Consider the following 16,647-nt stretch of genomic DNA (forward strand, 5'->3'; position numbering starts at 1 on the left):
AATACTCAAGAGTCCTGAGGACTTTCTACACTACAAAGGCTAAAAAATACAAAATTCAATTTAAGTTAGCTAAAATAATTATTTTTTCAGAGGATATCTAATGCACCCAATCATTTCAAATATATATATACACTGCATAAGCCAGGGCACTGGTGAATTGAAAACAAAATAATCAAATGGGTTTCCTCAAGCTCAACTTTGTTTAGAGTATTTATGGTCATCTGACCGAAATAAAGCTATCAAAGTGAGTAAAGTGTTTAGAGTATAATCTTACGAGATGCCAGCTGGTGCTCCAAGCCAGATACCTCTGGTATCGCTTTAAACTTAAAGAGGTGTAAGCAGATACTTTAAAAATCAGTTTATGGGCCTCTATAATAAAATAATCTTCTCCATGGAAAGGGAACTTGGAGGAGTCATTGTATGCACTAAAAGCTGAAGACCTTTGTGACAGTAGGAAGGGCAAGGGCTATTGACTCGACCCCTAATCTCTAACAATGCCCTTTTTTTGAAAATGCAATCTATTCAGTGGCTAAGCCCAGCATCAACCAGGGTTAAAGCCCTTTCACCCAGCTGTAGCAGTAAGGGTTAGTAGGAGGTTGTCATAGCCACACTCAAAATAAGGCCAGCGTTTCTAGGTTTGAAGATGATTAAATGTAATGTTTCATACAAAAAAGTTACAAACAGTAGTCAATATCCCATTAACAGTCCTTGGCTGATTACATTGTGTTTTTTTTAATTTCTGCAGTTGTTTTTAAGTGGAAACATGAATGCCCAGGTTACTCAAGACTTAGTTATGAACAAATAGTCCTTTTACATTGCAAAATGTAATAGATTGAAGTGTTTCTAGCAGCTATTGCAACTTTCAGTCAACATACGTTTTGCCCCATCCAGGCCACAAGCCTGGGGCTTTCCCAAGGCTGGAATAAATTAAATAGGTACAGCAATTCTAGAGATGCATCATTAGACAAAGGGAAAAAGAACATGAACCAAGATGAAAACAGAAACAAAAACAAACACAAGAGAGAAAATACTGTTATAATCACAGATTTCGAACATCAGTTACTGTACTTGGTGAGCACACTAAATATTTAAAAGGCATTCATGCTATACATAGCTAATGTTCATGAGCACACATGGACAAACATGAGTGTTTAAATATTCAAAGAGAAAACCATGCAAAACTCTGATGCAAAGTAATGCGGTGTTCTTTAAATTTGCCACACGACTTGGTCCTCAATGTGTGATGGTCAAAAGTGTTTATATATTTGATCGAAATATACAACACAAGGGGTGTATACAATACATTTCTGGTGAGTGGGGGGGCAAGGACAGCATTGGAGATTTTTCATTGACCCTATAGACAGTGCCCGTCGTCTGGGAGCCGCAAGCTTCGGTAAATGTATACAGTTGCATAGTTCTGAAGAGAAATAGCAAGAAAGGAGGGCACGTTGTCACAGTTTATAATTATGCTTTATTGTTAATTGCATTCTGGAAAGTAATTAGAAAATATGTGAAAGAAACAAACCTTGCATCTTCATGCACCAAGCAAACAAAGGTGGGAGAGAAAAAGGGAAGAACAAATTAAATCTTCTTAGCGACATCCATAAACTTCAAAATGCAACTAGACTAATCAGAAAACATTATTTTTGCTGCAGGCAGTTATAATAAATTCCTGAACTTTAGTTTGAAGAAAACAAGTATTTTCTTGTTGTTCAGTGTTGAACACAATTTTTTTTGCTACTGTCTGTAAGTCAAATGATTCCAACATCTGTTTATATAGGTGGCATATGGTGCGGTTCAGTCTTTTCTGGGAGTTAATGGACTTTAACGAAATTTTCAGTTGGTGAAGACCAATGAAGTTTCTTTAATCCTCAAAGAAGATACTAGAATAACTAAGATAACCTGTTGTAGCTTCTCACCCTATTTAAACTAAAAGTTATCTCTGTTGGAAGTATTTTTTCAAAGTATGTCGATTTTGGGAGGAACTTTACTACAATGGGGTAAGTGAAATGTGCAATTTCTCTATCCTTAGGGCATATAAATATCTTTTATAAAGACCCTGCTTATAATGATATTACCTAGCACCACTGGGATACCTAGGGGATACCCTGGGTGTACATAATATGTAAGGAATAATGTAGATTATCACTTTTTATGTGCCTCTACAACTAAAGTCGAGTTGTGGCACAATTTACATTTACAAGCAGTGATGCAGAGCAGGATTGCTTTTAAAATGACCTCAGGCACACAGCAGTGCACACATGCAAGCACAACAAAGGCTGCTGGCCTCTAAACTTCCATGCCCTATCATGTACTAGGGTCTTATAGGTAGTTTCAATTCCCCAGCCATATTATCTACTAGGGACTTATAGGGTTGGCCATGCCAATTATAGGTGTATCCTAACACACAGTGTTTGCTAATGCATGTGTGTTTTTTTACTTTTGATTTCAACAAAACACTGGCCTGGGCAGGTCAACAGAGCCAGGGGCACAGTCAGAGTCAGTTACCACCAATGTCCTTCAGCAAAAAATAGTGGGGGGGAGAAACAGGATGACTTTGCAACACATCTTTAATTTGTGTACTTCTATGGTTATGTTTTTAACTGAATAAAGTTTTATGAATAAATGAACTGCAAACTCATATTTAAGTGCAGAAAAATTGCCTTCTAGATCTCTGCCAAGCAGCCTTTGGGCCCAGCAGAAGCATGGAACTGTTTGTGGTCTCTGCATTTGATGATATGTGAAGACAAGTGTGAGAAAGTGCCCTCTTTCTGCATGGTTGCACCCACTTTTTGCTGAATTGCTGATGTGCTCTGACTGAGTGTGCCCGGGGCTCCTGCTAATCAGGTACCCAGGGCCTATGTTTATTCCCTAACACTGCATTAATGCCTAAACCCAATTGGCATCACTGGTCACAGGTCAGCCCCTGGTAAATGGTACCACAGGTAGCCAGGGCACTGTGACCAGAGAAGGCCTCTAAGGTCTGCAGCACCTATTGTGCCACCCTTAGATGTCCTGTACCATTACACTCACACACCTCCTTTGCAGGCTGCATGTTTTGGTGGAGAACAAAGAGAAGAGTTGACATGGCACACATCTCTGTGTGCCATGCCTACAACCCACTGTCCTGGCATAGATACGTCACCCCTCTAGCTGGATGCACTATACCAGTGGTGAGGGTACAGGTGCATGAGCCCTGCACCCCTACAGTGTCTAAGAACATTCTTAGACATTATAAGTGCAGTGCCGCCATTAAGAGTATATGGTGCTGGGAGTTTGTCATTACAAATTCCACAGCACCATAATGGCACCATAATGGCTACAGATGAAAACTGAGAAGTTTTGTATCAAACTTCTCAGCACATTAAACCCACACTGATGCCAGTGTGAGATTGAATGAAAAATGCACATAGAGGGCATATTAGAGATGCCCCCCGAAAACTAACCTATCACTAGTGTCCAGGCTGAGTGCCTGCTTTCAGCTGCCACCACCAGACATGTTTCTGGTTCCCTGGGCCGAGAGCCTGCTGCTCTCTGGGGCCTAAAACAATGCACATCCTAGGACGAGGTGCCAAGCCTCCTCTCCAAGGATGGGCAGGGTTGACAAAGGGGAAGCTTCAAAGGCTTGCCACCTTTGTGAGCCTCCCCGACCACTTGCTGCTTTCAGCAACTGGTCCCCATAGGATCTGACCCCCACTTTGGGTGGGAGAACCAGCAGGAAAAACAAGTGAGGAAGAGAGGTGTGCCCAGCTCTGCCAACTCCACCCCTCAGGTGGGGGAGGCGAGGTGAAGCACAACTCTCAGTCCCAGCTATCTTGCAGATGGGGGACTCAGCCAACCAGGGAAAGGCTTATGCCCTCCTCCCACTGGAGGGTGGCATAATAGGGGGTGTACCCACCCTAGGGAAGGGACCCATTGGTCCCAACCTTTTTACCTACCTGTAACGCCCCTAAATCTAGTTTTATGGGGCACCCCTGAACCTTGCTTCCTCAGACCAGAAGAAACTACAAGTAAAGAAGGAGAAGGACCGAACAGCCGTGCAGAAGCTAACAAGAGGAAGACGCTCACTGACTTGGTCCCAGCCCTACCGGCTGTCTCCGCCTCGAACCTGCTCCTGAAAAATCACGGTGTGTCCTGCAGCCAGCAACCTCGTAAACCCCGGAGGACCTGCCTACCTTCAACCACAAAGACTGTGTCTCCCTTCAACAATGTATTTGTTCATCTGCAACCTCTGGCTCCGGCCGGACACCGCAAATCCGCACCACTTTGCACCCACAGTCTGAGCTTGAGTGGGAAAACACCACAAGGATGTCCCCCGTGATCCTGACCTGAGATCCGGTGACCCCTGACCTGCCTCAAACCTACAGCCTAAGCCTGCAGACTAAATCCGGAAGGTCCCCCCAACCAGGAGCTGGTAAGAAGATCCGACCCCAAAAGGAATCCCTGCACCTGACGCCCCACAGCCTTAGGTGGCCAAACTGATGGTCCCTAACCAGCCCCTAACTTCCCAACTTACCTCTCGAAGTGGTGGTTGCACCCAGAAGACCTTCGTTCCCAAGTCTGCAGTCCCTTTGTAAACAGGAGGTTCCCCATTGCAAACAACCGGGCGCAACAGCACCCTGCACCCGGCCACCCTAGTGCCGCTGAGGGTGCATCTTTGGTGCTACTTTGTTTCCCCATTTGCCCTGAGCTAAGTCCCGAAGATTTGCTCTCACAACCAAGTGGCCTGCTCATCAGCAGCCACTAACCGGAGGCCCCCTATCGCCCATTGGATAACATTGGGCCTCAGCAATCTGCACCTGGCTGCTCTAATGCCACTGAGGGTGTAACATGAGTGCATCCTTGACCCTGAAGGACCCCTGAGTCTACCCCCAGATCCTCAACTCCCACTACCAAATACTTACCTTAAAAAAGTAACACTATTTTCCTCCATAGGATAACATTGACTGTGTTTCTTGGAAAAGTTTCTAAGTGTGGAGTTTGAAAACCTAAAGAAATTCCTTAAAATTGTACTATTTAACAAAAACTATTTTACTTACATGTTAACAGCAAATGCCCTAGAGTAGTATCCAGGTATACTGCTCTGTGTAAGAAAAGTAATCTCAAAAGTAACTTACCTGTAATCTTACTGAAAATCCTATAAAAAGTATATGTACTGTATTTACAAAGCATTGCATTTCTCAGAAACAATACTGTAAGTCAAGTCAAGTCAAGGAAAGCTTTATTCGATTGTTGTATGTAACAATCATAAAAGCACACAAAACATACAGATAAAATTGCATTTAAAACTGCTCAAGTTAATAAAATGATCAAATAACAATATTTATAAAATAAGTATAAGATTAACCCGACTCTGTTAAAAACCACATACAAAAACAGGGGGAAAACCCAGCAATTATGGTTCATCAGTTAACATACTTTTCCTGAATTGAAGCACCTTCTTCAGGAACATAGATAACCTCCATGTATATGTTCTTGCTCCAATAACTGCAGTCAAATTAAAGCTGGGCGGCATTGCCTCAGCCCCTGTTGTTTTAAAAGTGGTATTATCCACACTTTCCTCAATTCTACATAAAATTTACAGAAAAGGACTAAATGGATGGTCGATTAATCAGATCGTTTATCACAAGGGCAGAGTAACAGCGTTCATGACCAATCGTTAATTTTTGAGAATGTCACTAGTCTGTGAACATTGCCCAGTCTGAATCTTGTTAAAAGCAACCTGTCAAACCCGAGGGGTACAAATTATAAATACGGCTCCATTCCCAAGGTAATGAGCGTTAGTTGATGTTGCATGACTCTTGGCTTTAGAATTTCCTCTGACATTCTTATAGAACCCAATAATTGAAGACCCTCTTTCTTTAAGGCCTTTCTAGTAGTCGCCAGAATGGAGCTCGGGTTGGTGAAATGGTCTGGATGACCCAGATCATTCATAAAGTCCCATACAAACCTAACCCAAGGAATCTTGAGGGCCTCCTCCAATCTGAGAGTATCTTGCAGGATCTCCCTATTTAACTTGGTCTGATCCTTAGACCATAACCTATGCAGGTATACTACTCTGTAAGAAAAGTAATCTCAAAAGTAACTTACCTGTAATCTTACTGATAATCCTATAAAAAGTATATGTACTGTATTTACAAAGGATTGCATTTCTCAGAAACAATACTGTAAGTCAAAACAAAGTGCATTCACAATTGCAATCCAAACTGTTACAAACTGTATATTCAATGCAAAGTACTTACCACTTACCTGTGCCAGGCTGGCTTAATTCTAGGAAATAAAATAACTAAAAGTATATTTTTATACAAAAACAATTGGTCTGAAGTTCAGTCTTTGAGTGCGTGAATTCATTTGCTGACTGAGTGTGTACAACAAATTCTTAACACTGTCCTCTGATGCTGCCTTACTGCTCGACCACACTACCACAAATAGAGAGTGAGGTGCTATCTAACTTTACCTCTGCCTACTTTTGGGGTTCCGCTGGACTCCGTGCACACTATACCTCACTTTGGTATAGTATATACAGTGCCAGCTTTCTACAACAAGCCAATGGTTAAAGCTTTAGGGCTCTGACCTTATTAGGTCTCTTGGTAGCCTTTGAGATGATTGTCCATTCGATTATTATCTGCAGGCTTGAAGAGATAATCATAAAGGCTCAGTAAAACGCCTGAGTCAAGATCTCAAATAAGAGGAAATAGTTGGCTTGTGTACTGCCTGCAAAGGGTGAGTTTAGCAAGCTGAGTGTTAAGAGTATTATGGCCTACATGCTGACAGGTGTTAGCTGCTGCTAATTGTTACGTGACTTACTATTGGAAGAAAGGACACATTGACATTGCTTAATTTGTAAAAAGGTATGTGCCAGAGCAGACGGTTTTTCAATGCAGGTCACTGCAGCTCGTGCTTCTTGTCAGCACTGCCAAATGTCAATGCCATCTTTAGCTTGTAGCCCAAACACTCTAATAAAAGTGTCCAGTTGGATTATTCCATGTCTCAAAGCTGTGAGTAAGGCCTGGATGAGGTATTGTTATTTTAAATGACATGTAAATTGTATTTTGAAACAATCTGTGGCTATTCTCTGCTCAAAAGTAGACTGACAGTGCCTCCATGTGGTGGTTTGTCAGAAATAAGTGCCTCTGTTGAGAAAAAACTGCCTGTGCAAGCACTGGAAAACACCGGCCCAAATTAAGGGGCATATTATCAAGCCTGGCGATAAAATTATCGCCGCTTTAGCGGCAGAAAACTGCCGCTAAAACGGCGATAATGGTCTTGATAATATGCTCTATGGAATTCCAATTGAAGCCCATGTTAAATGTAAAGGACGCCTAACATGGGCTTCAATTGGAATTCCATAGAGCATATTATCAAGCCCAATATCGCCGTTTTAGCGGCAGTTTTCTGCCGCTAAAGCGGCGATAATTTTATCGCCTGGCCTGATAATATGCCCCTAAGTTCCTGTTAAGTGCCACTCAGATGGTGTTAATTGCTATTATTACCCTTGGGAAAAGCTATCATCATGTCTTGCTGAATTGGCTAGAGTTTTTAGAATTTAGTGGCTACAATTCACAAAGATTTAGCTATTAGTAAGTGTGATTTGTCCTTGTACTGCTTTGGTTTACACCTGTGTTACTCATGGGCTTTAAAATTGAGCCATAAACACATGAAGAATACATTTTATCAAAATCTTTGGCGCTCAGGCTCTACAACCTTTTCTATGAAATTCCAATGAATACAACGTTGGTTTATAATCGATTGCCTTCTTTAGTCGGGCCCCTTTTTGATTAATTTTGCTTTGTAGTTCACAATTTACTATATCACCCAAAAAAACATTAAATCCAGGCCTCAGCATGGGCCGCTCAGCAAGCATGCCTAGACATCAACTCCTTTAAAAGTGTTTGAAATTGCAAAGGTTTTCTCTCGCTGTGTTTGCTAGCAGTTACTCTGTCAACCCATGATAACTGATATTATACAATTGAGAAACAGCAAGCCTGCTTTAAAAGCAATGAAAATAGTCCTGTTCCCATCAATCCACTTTACAATCTAATAGAGTATAGCATTTTATATTTTCTTGTCGAATTTAATGTTGAGTCCTTATTTGTTTTACCTTTCCCTTTGCTTTATCATCCATTTTATAGGTTGCAGATTGCAGAACGGAAATGCCATCAAAGCATTCTTAATATGACTTCCCTCGCTTTCCGGCTGAAGACTGTCATTCTTTTAGAGCGGTGTTTAAACGAATCTGTAGGTTTGGGTTTCCCGATAATACGCATTGTTATGCTTTATTTCCCTTTCGGCATAATGGCAGCTCAGAAAGACCCACATAGATTAGTGTAAAATAAGATCTACTTAAATTCATTTTGGAAAAGGGAGAGGTCTTATTGAGCCACAAAGAAAGTTATATGGCACATTTACCTTTTGCTGTCACATCTGTTCTTAGAAAATGACAGGGAGGACACAGCTCACAGAAGCTAGTACTGATTCCATATAAACATAACACGCTATATGAGCTAGCCTGGACCTTTTCTTTCTATGATGCGTACTTAAACGGAAAATATTGCAAAAAAGTAATGCATCCGTTAAATATTTCGGGCCTCATGTATGGGTTTTTGTGCCGTGGGGCAGCGCAGAAGGCCTTGCTGCTGCGCTGCCCTACGGCAAAAGAAAAGGGCAGGTATGCAGCATATCTACAAAATACGACGCATTCCTGTACTTTTCCCCTGCGTCAGTGCACAATTGGCTGCCGTGCACCAACTTATGCACCTTTGGACCATGGTGCAAGGGTGCCTGCGGTGCGGGGATGATTATTTTTGTGCAGGAAGGGAGGCTTTTCCTCTTTCTATGTGTGCTGCAGAACGCAGCACAAATAGAAAGAGGAAAAAGTATGAGAAATAAATATATTTCTAAAGATATTTCTCCTCGTTGTGCCTCCCTTACGACTCACCTGGGAAGGTGTAAGTTTTTGGTGCTGCCTCAACTAATGATTTCTCGTAAATCTTGGGCAGTGTCTAAAAGCCATGGATGTTGCTGAGAACGCCCCCAACAACACCCATGGAACTCCCATTTCACACAGTTTTCTGCATTAAAGGGGCACATATTTATAAGGCCATGAAAAGACGGCTTTACGTGGTCTTACAAATATGCCACATTGTGCCACCGGAAAGTAAAAAGAGTGACTTTCGGGTGGCGATATACTGCTGATAGTCATACATTAAGGTTAAGAGAACTCCAGCACATTATGGCTCTGGATGGTAAATATGTCTACTCCTTTTTCTTTTTTAAAGTTTGAGTTTATTAAGGGTTAAACAGAAAAGGAAGAAACGGCAATATAATAAGATAACAATACCTTATGTAATAAAAGGATAAAAGGTAAAAATAGAAATACATAATTACATTCATATTACATTAGCTAGAAAAACAGGAATACATCATAAATGAAGGATTGAGGGGAAGGGTGAAAGAGCAATATATAAAATAGGGGAAAAACAATTGGAGATAACAAGCAGTTTATGTAATAATAAGTAACATTGTAAGCATAACAATAATGGAGGCGAGAAACAGAATTACGAGAGAATCAATAGTAAATGACAATTAACCAACTAAAAATGAGAAGGCAAAGGGGGAAGTTAAGGCGGTTTCCGTACAGCATCTGATCCACTTTTAGGAGCAACATTCAAAGAGGCAGTTAAGGATAAATAGGTTGTCAAAGGAAACCATAGAAGGTCTCTTTTGATAGCCAGTAAAATGGTAGAAACATAATTAGTATCCATCAGTTGATGGAAACAGAGTGCATTCCACCAAGAGCGAAAAGTGACTTTATCCAATTAGAGGTTATTAAGTGAAATGTGATAGCTAACAATAAATGTAGAAGCTTAAAACGCAGTGAAGATTGAGACCAAAGGGGGGAAAGAGTACCCAAGAAGACGTGAGTGAAGGAAAAGGGGATAGGGACGCTAAATAAATTCTGAATTTGGGACCAAACAAGTTTCCAAAATTGATAAATTGGAGGGCATTCAAATAACATATGTTTTAAATCAGCAGTTGGGCAAGGGCACGACCAACATATAGAGGGTGTGCCGGGTGAAAAAGTTGCTAAAAGCATTAGGAAAACTAATATACGATGATAAATGTAAAAAGGGTTTGTGTGGTATTAGCAGCCACTAGAGGTTTTATGAATTTTTGATCATAATTTATCTCAGAGAGAAATTGACCAAACCTGTGAAAAATCCTTTTCCCACGCTATTTCAACCTTAGTTTTGAGTCTATCCGAGGAAAATTGAAAAGATTTGTACAAAATGGAGGCGGAAGGAGAATGATCTAATATAGAGGAGATATTTTTGTACTAATAATTATATGCTATGGAGTCCTTGATCCTCCCAAAAAAGGTGCAGACCACTTTTGCTCTCTAGCTAGGTTTTCACTAGATACCTCCCACCATGACCATACATCCATGCTTAGGGGGAACACACCTACATTGATTATAAGAAAGGAAACGAAAACGTGTCCTCCTTTAAAAATGGATAACGCATTTCCCAAACATCTATTAGCCACTGGGGAGAAGCCTGAACATGGGGAAAGATATATATGCGTCTATGTGTGCCTGTTTGTTTGTGGCACAAGCACTTCCGTCTGGAAGACTTTTGAACTATTTACATTCCAAGAATGAATCCGGCAGAGTTTTATGAGCCACATGGTCTATTTCCTCCCTAACGATCACTAGTGCGTGCACGCCACGGCCAGGAAGAGCCCTGGGTAGGGACTGGACAACTGCAGACTCACTGGAGAGGCCCTATCAGAAGACTAAGGTCAGTGTGAGAGTGCTGGCCGCCCATACACGCCATGTGATTAAACAATGCCATGAGAGTCGCTTAACACCCTGATTTTGGCCTGTGTCTCTAATCCAATGTCTGTATCCTCCCAGAAGTCCATACTCTGTAGGGAAATTAATCACTCCTCTACCGATCCATACTTTCTTCATTCAGAGCTACTCTGGGCTTCACAGATACATATGTTGAATATGAGTAGGAGCATGAAAACATGCATGTGCCTGCAGGTAAACATTTTGATTAATGACAGAAACAGTAAGGACTGTCGGACTCTATGGGATGTCCTGGTCACAGTTCGGAGAGTACAACAACAGCAGGACAGGATGTTCACTCTCACCCATCAAGGAACAGGAGCAATAGGCTGGATATTTATTTATACCCCTTGATCAACATCTTACCAATCAAAGACAGCATAATTATCCCTCACTTGCTCAGTCAACATAGCAAATGCTCACTTGTCACAGACAACCGTCGACCTATCTGTCACCTTTGGCAGAGAAAAATATTACCCAGAGGACTGCTTTCTCACTCCTTGCAGACAATATGGCTATCCCTAAGTTGTCAAAGGCAGCAGAACTACCCCTCACCTGGTGCAAACAGTGGAACTAGTTGGCTATGGAAAGCAAAGGTATATTTTGATCTCATGACTATACCTGAATAGGTGCATATATATCTATCTGGGTATCTTTCTGTTGGTCTACCTGTCTATACAGTAGAACGTCTACCTGTCTACATCCATCCATCCATCCATCCATCCATCCAGCCATCCATCCATCCATCCATTCATCCATCCATCCATTCCATCCATCCATGCATCCATACATCCATCCATAAATCGATCCATATATTCTCATGCAGAGAATCTCTGTTAGGTAAAGCCACAATCGCAGACAATGTCTGCACATGAGAATGTAAAGCCATAAGGGGCCTGTTTTCGACAATGTCACACAGTGCAATGCAGCAAGTCACTTTGCTGCACTGCGCTGCATGACAGGGAAAGGGCAGGAATGTGTCATATTTAAGGCAATATGGTGCATTTCTGCCTTTTTCCCTGCGCTGGCACCCTTTTGGCAGACTAGCGGCAATGCAGGCACCCTTACACCATGGTGCAGAATTGTTTTAGTGCAGAAATGGACAGCTTCCTGCGCAAAAACAATCCTAAAAGGCATATTCCTCTCTCTATGTCTGGTGCAGAATGCATCAGACACATAAAGAGGAAGTAACAAGGAGAAATAAAGAAAATGTATCCTCGTTACCCCTCACCTGAGATGGCGCATCTTTTAGGTGCATTCCCAGGCCTTCCAATTCTAGCAAATATGGGAATGTTTAAAAAACCATGGGCGTTTCTTGGGGACACCTACGCAATGCCCATGTAATGCCTTTCCAGGGCAGAGTAAGGCAACGCAGCGATTTGAGCTGCATTGCCTTACTCCAGATTTATTGAACCACTCAGGGCCACGCAAAGTGGCCTTGTGTGGCTTCATAAATCACAAGTAAGGTGTGCATTGCTCAGCGATGCAAAACGGCTCATAAACAGGCCCCCAAGAGGCCAAGTATTTGGTGAACACTATGGTACAGAAACTCCTTGAGCTTTTTGGTTCTCCACGTACTCATGAGACGGGAGACTTGAGATAAGTTGGTGTGGGTCAAGGCAGACAAGGGAAGCATGGGATTTGGGACTTGAGGCCTAGTACCCACACACTACTAGTCCAGATCAAATCACAACTACTAATATATTTGCCTACGTTGACCAACCTAAAACAACAGATTTCATCACATACTTTAGCATTACACATATTACCTGCTATGCTAATCTCCCAAGGGGGTAATAATGGAAGCACAATAGACATGTTTTGAGTTGAGTTTATTTTAAAATTCTGGGCAAGTACTAATACTTTTGGGGATTTTTAGCAACTGCATAATCTGCAATACATCAGGCCTACCAAGAATCTAGGGTTACAAAGGTTTTTTTCTACTTGCTTAGTCATACAGTTTCCCAACGTAACTGTTTGAATGGAGAAAAGAGTAGATCCCATTATTTCAAGACAGAGCTTGGAGCTAGTCACCAAATAAACAAAATACCCAGAAAAAAAAGAGAGTGTTTGAAATTGGGTTATGGTTGGCAGAGGTAAGCACCCTGTCCAAGCAGAAAATGCAATCCTAGTCAGAGTGAGTCAGAAACACACTTTAAATTAACCTGTGCTCACCCTCTGGTAGCTTGGCGCAGATCAGTCAGGCTTACCTTAAGAGGCAATGTGTAAAGTATGTCTGCAACACTTCAAACAGTAACACAGTGAAAACAGCACAAACATATTTCACACTAGCTTCAAAAAATTAAGAGTAATGTAAAACTTAAGAAAGTTAATTGGTTGTGCTGGACCAGGGCAAAGTCAGAGCGACTGCGATGGAGCACAAGCTGGATACAGAACCCACACTGGGCCCGCTGAACACAGGTACCTTGGTCCTGGTTGCAAACACCAAAATTCATCAGTCATACTAAATCAGTTGGGGTGATGCAATGGATTTCTCCATGCAATTGTGGTGATGCATCAATTTCTGGAGCGCTGCGGCAGTTCTCAGTTGCGGCAGTTCCAAATGGGATGCACCAGGTGTCTCCATGCTGCAGAGGTGAGGTGTCACTCTTTTCCACACAGTGGCAGCGATGCATCGATTCCGAAATGGAATGGCAATGCGGCATCTCCAAAGGTGATGCAGCAATCTAGTTCCTGCAAAAGCGGTAATGAGTCCGTTCTGATCACCACAATTGTGTTGATGCATGGATTCTGGCAGATGCAGCACTTTAAACTTACTTCCAAGGGACCATGACTGGATTGGAACAACCTGGCAGAGCAGGACGTACAGCAGACAGAGTCCAGGTGCTGCTTGCAGGTTCATGAGAGAAGTTTTTGATATCCCTAAGACTTCAGAAAACAGGAGGCAAGTTGAAAAGCCCTTGGATATACTTAGTTTCTGGGATGTAGAGATGCAGGTCCAGTCCTTCTCACTCCCAGGAAAGAGGGCAGCAGTCAGCAGGCCAATAACACAAAGCAGCTAAGCAAAGTGGCAGTCCCTCCAGTAGCACAGCAGTCCTTCACCCTGGTAGAATGTCCTCAGCTGCAGAAGTGTTCTGATCTGGGGGTTTCAGAGGTCAGGTGCTTATAACCAGTTGGGCCTTTGAAGTGGCAAATACTTCAAAAAAATTCCTTTGAAGTGCACAAGTCCCTTTCTATCCTGCCCTGGCTCCATACATACCACAGGGGGCTATGCACCCCTTTGTGTGGGGACAGGGCAGAGCCCATTGAGGTGTGTCTGCCCCTCCCTCCTGCCCAGTATGGCCCATAAGGATGTGGATGCCCATCAGTCACACCTGTGTGTAGCTGTCTAGAGGGAATGCACAAAGCAAGCTGTTCCCCACAAGAGACATATATTCAGATACAGGTTGAAGACATCAAATGGCTGCAATAAGAAAATGCCAACTTTCTAAAAGTTAGTAAAACGCAGCTGTGATGCACTCAGATAATCAAGTTTAACCAGTATACATACAGAATCAAATATTGCACCAAATTTTAACACATCCTGTGTGCACCAGATAGGGGACTCAGCAGGCCACCTGATTCAAAGTGAAAAAGCAACTACCCAGAAATGTATCTGGGAATGTCCAGTGCACAACTGTCGATACACTATCAAGTGTACATAGTATAATCAACACATATAATAATCGTAAACACTTTGTAATCATCAACAATCATAATCCAATTGGTGTTCAATGAATCAATGACATAAAATCCAATATTCAAACAGTCCAAATTGCGAAGTTGATGTAAATCTGCTTTATTTCTGAAAAATGCAGATGTAGTTTTGGTTGTAACAGAAAATGCAGCTTGTAATCAGCGAAAACATCAAGGTTTCAAATATCCCAATGCATTTCGGGCTCTTCCACATGAGCCCTTCATCAGGAGAGTCTGTGAAAAGCGGTAATAACCTCATTGTGACACATATATCATCATGACATGAACTTTATAGACAACTTAGGACCTTAGAGGGCAGGACGAATATGAACTGACAGTCTCATTCGGTGAAAGAAGATCAAAACAAGTGGAAGTGAGCGACAACAAACAGAAATCGATTTAAGAGCCAAAACAAAGGTATAGGTCAACCAGACCCCCAAAAAGTGATAAAGAATAAAGTAGTGAAATAGCCCCCGTGAACATCATTACGACAAAGTGAAACCAGAGTAAATGCTGAAAGCGCTTCATACCTCTAACGTTTAAAGTATGTAAACTCTAAACAAAGATAGGAGCAACGTCAAACCGACTGACTGTACCTTAAGAAAAAGATATGCTCATATGACGTAGAGTGAATGAATGCGGACAGAGTTTTTGAGCAAAACTGAGTTCTGCGCTTACCAATGAATTTGAGTGAAAACGCACACACCAACATTTCATGAAGAAAATCTAAAAAAAACAGAGAAGGAACATTGTATTGAAAATTCCCAGAAACGGGAAATACAAGCATAAATTAACTTTGGAAATACAAAAGCAACTATGAAAAAGAAATTTTAAACAAACCCAACAAAATTCAAATGTCATACAAGGGAATATCTAAATGTACGAACTGCTCACATTGTAATAATGTGATTGTGGGCAATAGCTTACCACACCCTCGCTCTGGCAAAAAGATCATTTAGAATTTTAATGCAAATTGCAACAGTTATCATTTGATTTATGTAATTAAATGTCCTTGTGATTTGTATTATGTAGGTAAAACCAAAAGGGTGCTTCGTACCCGGATCACAGAACACAAAAGTAGGATCCGTACAAAAACCACTACCTCTCCGTTAGCACAACATTTGCTTGATGCCAAACATACTATTGCTCAACTAAAATTTGGGGTTATGGAACTTGTTGAAGCTCGTCCAGACAGAGACATGTCAAAAACTTTATCTCAACGTGAGTCTCATTGGATTTGGTTCATGCAGACATTGTCTCCCAAGGAACTTAATGATAAATTTGAACTATCTTGCTTTCTGTAACCTTGTTAATCTTTGGAACTTGTTAAACTGTTGGTCATTGACTCATATGCTTGTTGCTATATTAGGATAGGTTTTCATTATTGTATTAGATCAGGCTGTTGTCATTAGCATTATTGTTATTTACAAACATTTATAACTTTGTTTTAGTCCATTGTATTTGCATAGATGCCCACATCTAAGTTTTTTATCCTTTTTTTATTCTATCCCTATTCTCGTATCTCCGTTCTCACTTTTGCACTGTGGTGAATGTGGTTTTACCCTGTTATCATGGCCATCGTTTTTTCTGTTTTCCCAGTCCTATTTTCATTTCTATACCTCCGTGGACTGATATGCCTTTAAATGTGCGGTTTTACGAGAACGCCTGTTGATGCTGGCGTTCTCCGAACTGATGTCGAGGTGTTTGGACTGGTTTCCCTCAGGTGAGCCCCACATTTTGCTGGCGAATTTACCATGTTCTTGTATGCTTTTTATGTGCAGGATTACATGAGAACGCTTGTTAGGGGTAGCGCTCCCTTAGTTATTGATGATATGCATTGAGTGATTTCCTGTAGGTGAGCCTTTCCGTGCTGGCGAACTAATTGGGTTGTTCATTAAAAGATATGATGGTCCCGTAAGTGTCGGGCGTTTCATAGTTGCTTTTGTATTTCCAAAGTTAATTTATGCTTGTATTTCCCGTTTCTGGGAATTTTCAATACAATGTTCCTTCCCTGTTTTTTTTAGATTTTCTTCGTGAAATGTTGGTGTGTGCGTTTTCACTCAAATTCATTGGTAAGCGCAGAACTCAGTTTTGCTCAA

This window comes from Triturus cristatus, chromosome 5_2, assembly GCF_964204655.1.
Source record: "Triturus cristatus chromosome 5_2, aTriCri1.1, whole genome shotgun sequence".
Classification (NCBI taxonomy): domain Eukaryota; kingdom Metazoa; phylum Chordata; class Amphibia; order Caudata; family Salamandridae; genus Triturus; species Triturus cristatus.